At 37.5% G+C, this 6,526-nt stretch overlaps 1 pseudogene; it reads left to right on the plus strand.

Moving 5' to 3' along the window:
• The first annotated feature begins 649 nt into the window (after positions 1-649).
• The window catches only part of LOC106308918, an 8,346-nt pseudogene continuing 2,469 nt past the window's right edge, over positions 650-6,526 (plus strand).

Below are 6,526 nucleotides of genomic sequence, written 5' to 3' on the forward strand. Positions count from 1 at the left end.
TATTTTGTCATAACAAAAATTTTAAACCATGGATCATAAAATTTGAATGTGAGACTTTTAATAGTTTTAGTAATTTATAGCCGTTTGTAAAAATTCAAAATATAACATATACATAAAAATCTAAATTTTTATTATATGGTTATTGTGGTTGTTTAATTTATTTAATAGTTTAAAATTAAACAAATATGATAGAAGATACACTATTTTTTATCAAATCTTTATTATTCAAAATAATTAATTCTCGTATATACTTTAGCCACATTAGGTAATTCCGTAAATTTTATTTAAGGAAATAATAAAGTACATTAATGATGAATTTATTGTTAGTTTAATAAAAAGTTTATTATATAATTAGATGGACTAACATATTTCTGTAATGATTCTAAGAATCATTTTAATGATGACATGTGGCTACAAAAAGAAGTTGTAATGCTTCTCAAATAATATATAGGGGATATCACACGTACTTATTGTACACGTGGATTTTTTCCAAAGATATCAGTCAATGAATATTGAGATTTATTTACATTTTTAAAAATGGAGAAAATGTTAAGATATATCACTTTACCCTCGGAGTTATCCTATTGATTTGTTAGATTACTTGGATATAAAGTAAACCTTATGTATCTCTCTCTTCATCAACACAAGAATGTCTAGACAAGAATGCATGAGCATGGAACCGCTGCTGCACCACGACGTCGTAGAGCGCATCATGGAGATGTTTCCGGTGAAATCTCTACTAAGATTCAAGGCTGTATCAAAACAATGGCAATCAACAATAGAATCACGATACTTCCAAGAGAGTCAGTTAAATCATCGTGAGCGATCACGAGATCCAGATGTCCTCATGGTGTGCATACACTCGCACGATTTTGAAGCAGACACAAGCATAGAATCTCTAAGGACACTGGTGTTGGGTTCGTTATCATCAGTTAAAATCCCTACTTCTTGGGAGAACACATTTTACTCAGTTTGTGGGAATAGCTGTGACGGTCTCGTTTGTCTTTACCACTCGGATCTTTGTTTTGTTGTCAATCCCGCCACTAGATGGCATCGGACTCTTCCTCGCTGCCACTTTCAACAAAACAGAAGTATACTCGGAACCTATAATGTTGGTTTCGGTAAGGACAAGTTCACGGGCATATACAAGCCTGTTTGGCTATATAACGCCCTAGGACTAGGGCGAGAAAAAGCTACTACATGCACTTTTTGACTTTAGCACCAATATTACCACCGCCTCTGCTCCTTATTGGATTAGTAGTTTCTATGATCCTGTGTATGTAGATGGGAAACTTCATTGGTTCACTCAATGCAAAGAAACCGAAGTTCTATCTTTGGATATTCACACCGAAACTTTTGAAGTCATATCTAACGTTCCATTCGCCAACGTAGATCCTTACAATAACAATATTGTCATGTGCAACTTTGATAACCGCTTGTCCGTATCCCAGAAGATGATGTCCGAGCAAGTGATATGGTTGTTTAGTTCAGGCAACAAGACACTACAAGAAAACACGAACTTAACGACTACAGTATTAGTAGCTATTTGGTCGTAATATAAGTTTTACGACTAATTAGCTTCGAAAACGATTGGTCGTTAGAAGCTGGTCGTAAATAATTATTTGAGATACATTGGTCGTAAAGTTACGACTAATGGTGTTAGTCGTAAAGTTACGACTAATGGTGTTAGTCGTAAAGCAAACGTAAATGTACGACTCCATTAATTGGTCGTAAGTTAAACGTAAATGCATTAGTCGTACAGCAAACGTAAATGTACGACTCAGACACTTGGTCGTAAGTTAAACGTAAAATCATTAGTCGTACATGTGACGCACATTTACGTCTCATAAATTAGATGGACATAGGTCGTAAACTTACGACCAATTTGCTTCTACGTCGATGTTTATTTGTCGTAATGTATCGACCACTTTACATCGGCGTTAAATGTTCTTTGGTCGTAAATTAACCCACTTTATTTATTTATTTTTGAATTTTGTATTTAATTACGAATTTAATATATTAATTAAAATCAAATATTTAATAATATCCATAATATAAAACATTCATAATACTAATTAACTAAAACCGAAAAAAACTAAGTGTTAAGGTTTATTTCGTCGAAGAGGTTGGAACTATGCTCATCCGCACGCCGCTCTAAATCTTCCTGCTCTTCTGGAGTGGGCTCGGGGATAAAGCTAGGACTTAGAGACTGCCACCTAGAGGCAAGAGCCGGGTTAGGGTTGTCTCTATCATCATATCGAACATATTTGCCATACATGCAAATTTGTCCCTGTGGTCAGCTATGACTTCTTTGGCCGCAGTCAAATCCCTACGGAGAGAAGATTATTCTTCCATTCTTGCAGCGTGTTTAGCTCTCGCCCTCGGGACATCGTTGACAGATCCGATCCCGACAATACGTCCCCTTTTCTTCGGGGCAACCTTCAATTAATAAATAGATATTTAATTAGTACATATGTAAAACTAACTTAAAGAATAAAAAATGTAAATAAACATATATATTTAAGAGATCAAATTTTTAACCTGCACAAAAATTTTGCCTTGTTCGACGGTGGACAGCTGGACCGGTGCACCTTTCGGATTTTGTTGCGACAACTGAGTCTGGACCTCCTGGATCCGAGCCTCAACAGTGTTGTAGATCCTCTCTGCTCGAGGATGCGAGAAGGTGCCATCAGAATATTGGTGTGTCGTCTTGTAAAGTCGGGCCAGAGATGGTGGTGCTCCTTCTTGGGCAACCTGTGTAAAAAAAAATTAAATTAAACTCACGCATTTCAATAAATAGTCAATTAATATATATTTAATAAAAATTAAGAAAGATCGAAGACTAACAATTTGTAGTGCCCTCCCAGCGTGTGGAATCTGTCCGGAAGTATGAGGTATTGGCAGGTTACCATCATCATCGCGGGTCAAGCGAGCCGTAGAGCAAGTGAGAGACCTCTGAACTGACTTAGGCAAATTTCAATAAGCCTTCAAGCCCTTCCAAACGTCATTGCTGAGGTAGACTTCTTTTACGTCGTCCCTCAAAACCCTCCACTTCTCCTTCCAATCACCAACAATGTTCTTTAGGCGAGCCATCTCCTTTTTGTAGAACTTTTCCTTCACCTTTTCGTTGACAGCAATGGACCAATTCTATTTTTGCTACAATAAAAGAAATTAAATTAAATAAATAATTATTTTTAAAATAAACAATAAAAAATTATATTTAAAACTAACCGCGAAGCACTTGAACCAAGTCCTCCGAACGTGGTCAGGTGTAAGAGACCAGTTCGGATGCGCTTCCCGGAAGTTTGCCCTGATGATATATCCAATGCTCTGTCCCACACAATTGTCCGTCGAAAACCTAGAAAATTTGAAAGAATACGTATATTTAGATCAATATGTATAATTCGATATTTAAATGCAATTAAAACTTTAATAAATTAAAAATTACCAGTAAGTGTGGGGTGGTCGATCTGGGTTGATGATTGGTAAACCTTCTCGTCCCGGCATCTGGAGAAGGTCTTCCAGTGTATATCTTGCATATGGTGCATTCAGTGGCACCATCAAATCTGGATGAACAAATGCAGGAGCCGGAGCAGCTGCAGGAGCCGGAGCAGCTTCGGGAACGGTGGACTGCTGTTTTGGATGGTGTGGAGGATGATGCTGCTCATACCGAGGCTGCTGTGGAGGCTCATCGTACTGGGGAAAGAATTGAGCAGGGTCATCGAACCGTGCATAGTAAGCTTCAGGGTCATATGCTTGTGGAGGCACATACGGATCGGCAGTAGGAACTTGGCTATCAGGCACATTCTCTTGGCCGGATGCCGTGCCGGAAATAGAAGCTGATGGATCCGGCTGTGGGAGAAAGTTACTCGCGTAAGAGTTTTTAGGCGTAAGGTTCCTAAGTCTCTGTCTACCACTAGCCATAGCAATATCGTCAATCTGAAAAAACAAACATTAAAAATAGATGGTTATAAACAATTCAAATTTATTATATAAAAATAATATAAACCTATTCTAATTTGATCATAATCTAACTCAAACCTAAACTAATTCCAAACCTAAACTAACTAACCACCAAAATCTTTTAAAAAAAAATACCTAGAGAGAGATGGGAGGTCGTTGTTAGAGAGAGGGTAATGAGCAACTAAATGGCTTCGCGAGGTCTGTGTATATATAGAGTTTTGTCGTTAGTCGTAAATTGGTTGTAAATATACGACCAATGAGAGACTAGTAGACGTAAATAAGTCGTAAGCTTACGTCTAATGGGGGACCAAGTGTTGTTACGACCAATGAGAGACTAATTTTTTTCTTCGTTTACGACCAATGAGAGACTAGTAGTCGTAAATAAGTCATACATTTACGACCAATGAGGGACGAAACCTTTACGACCAATTAGGGACTACCGTTGAAAATTTGAAAAAAAAAAAGAAAGAGAGAAGAAAGATACCTAGAAACACAGGTGGAAAGAGACAAAGCGAGACCTACGTAAAACATACGTAAGTCTCGCCTTGTCTCCAACTACATGTTTTCTAGCACCTTTCTTCTCCTCCTTTTTATTCAAATCTTTCTGATTTGATAAGGAAATTGGTTTGGAATTATGTTTGATTTGGGGAGCAAAGTGGTGAGCTTTTATAGGAAACTGCGGAAGGCTTTACGACTAAGTAGCGTCGTCTTATTTTCATTCTAGTCGTAAAGTAGTAGTAGTTAACGACTATTTAGCTTTGTTGTCTTTTAGACTAGTCGTAATGGAGTCGTAGTTGCGACTAATTAGCTTTGATTTTTGTTTTAACCCTAAAACCGAAACCCCAAACCCCAAATCACAATCATCATAAGTTATACACTTCCAAACCCCAAACCTATACACTTCTAAACCCCAAAGTTCATATATAATTGAGGAAACATGATCTAATAAGTTAATAATATAATAAAACACAAACACTGTAATATAATCAAACTCGATCACTCATCATCAGAAACATCATCCACTTCATCGTTTTCTTCAAATTCATCTTCGTGGGCTTCGTCTGTTGCATCGTCTGGAAGTTCTTCATATCCCTGGTTGTCTGGATCAACAAGTAAGATATCATTTGTAGCTTGCTCTGGTACTTCTACTTCATTTACGGTATCTTCTTGTAAAGGCGGTTGTTCATCAGTCTAGACTCGACTCCGAGGTGTAACTTTTATAGCGGCTAACCAAGATATTCCAGATTGTCTAATCCTCGGATATGGAATAAAACAAACTTGGTCTGCTTGAGATGCCAATATGTAGGGTTCAAATTTGTTGTACCTCCATGTAGCATTTATATCAAAAACTCCAAACTTGCTATACCGAACACCTCTATTGACGTTGGGGTCAAACCAGTCACATTTGAAGAGAATGCATTTCAGCTTCACTAGGCCGGGGAACTCTACTTCGATGATCTCTTGTAAGATTCCATAGAAATCAGTTTCACCTTTCACACATACTCCATAGTTCATTGTTGCTCGCCGACTTCCATATCCGTAAGTGTGAAAAGTGTAGCCTCGTGTGAAATACATAGATGATGTGGTGACCTTAGCGACCGGACCTTGTATCATTTCGTGAAACCACTGAGGATAGAATGGATCATCATAATCAACCTACAACATATATATATAAATATATAACTTCATAATCAACCTTAAATATTGTATTGCGATGTGTATACCTGCGTTTTCAACCACTTCACAAAATGTTGGTCTTTCCTTTTGTTGATATCATTGGTTGATATCCCTGGTATAGCTTTTTGGTCTTGGGCAACAAAATCGATGTTTTATGCCAATATATATATATATATATCATTAAAGAGTACTATATATATATATATATATATGGTAAAAATATGTAACGGCCAAATTAATTTTAATTACCTTTCAAATGCCTCAATCTCCTCGCAGTTAAGAAGTATATATGTGTGGGCACTGTGAGCATCATCTTCACTCGACCACCAAACTTCTTTCAATTTCCCACCTGGACGTCCAATCTGACAAAATATGTCTGGAACATCTTCAACAATATATGTCGGCATAACACAACCATCATCATATCTGCTCGTAGTCGTTTTCCGTGTTTGGACTTGGGACCCAAAGTAGTACGGCGTGAAGTGAAATGTTTCCTCATTCAAACTCCCAGCAACTATTGAACCTTCCACCCTAGCCAGATTTTTGGCTTTCCCTTTCAAATATTTCATGGCTCGCTCGTAAGGATACATCCATCCGTTATGAACAGGTCCATGAAGCAATGCCTCGTACGGAAGGTGGACAACTAAATGTTCCATGACGTCAAAAAATGACGGAGGAAAATTTTTTCTCCAAGTTGCACATCAAGATCGGGTATTCTCATCAAGTTGTCTGATGACATCTACAGTAAAGGTGCGTGCGCTAAGATCTCTAAAAAAATTTCCGATGCCTGCAAATGTACAAGCCAACGTAAGATACTTTTCATAAGTTTTTTTCCAACAAGAAGTAATAATAGCTTTATTTGTTACCTGCAAGTGCTTCGTGAACG

Source organism: Brassica oleracea, chromosome C8 (genome assembly GCF_000695525.1).
Source record: "Brassica oleracea var. oleracea cultivar TO1000 chromosome C8, BOL, whole genome shotgun sequence".
Taxonomy (NCBI): domain Eukaryota; kingdom Viridiplantae; phylum Streptophyta; class Magnoliopsida; order Brassicales; family Brassicaceae; genus Brassica; species Brassica oleracea.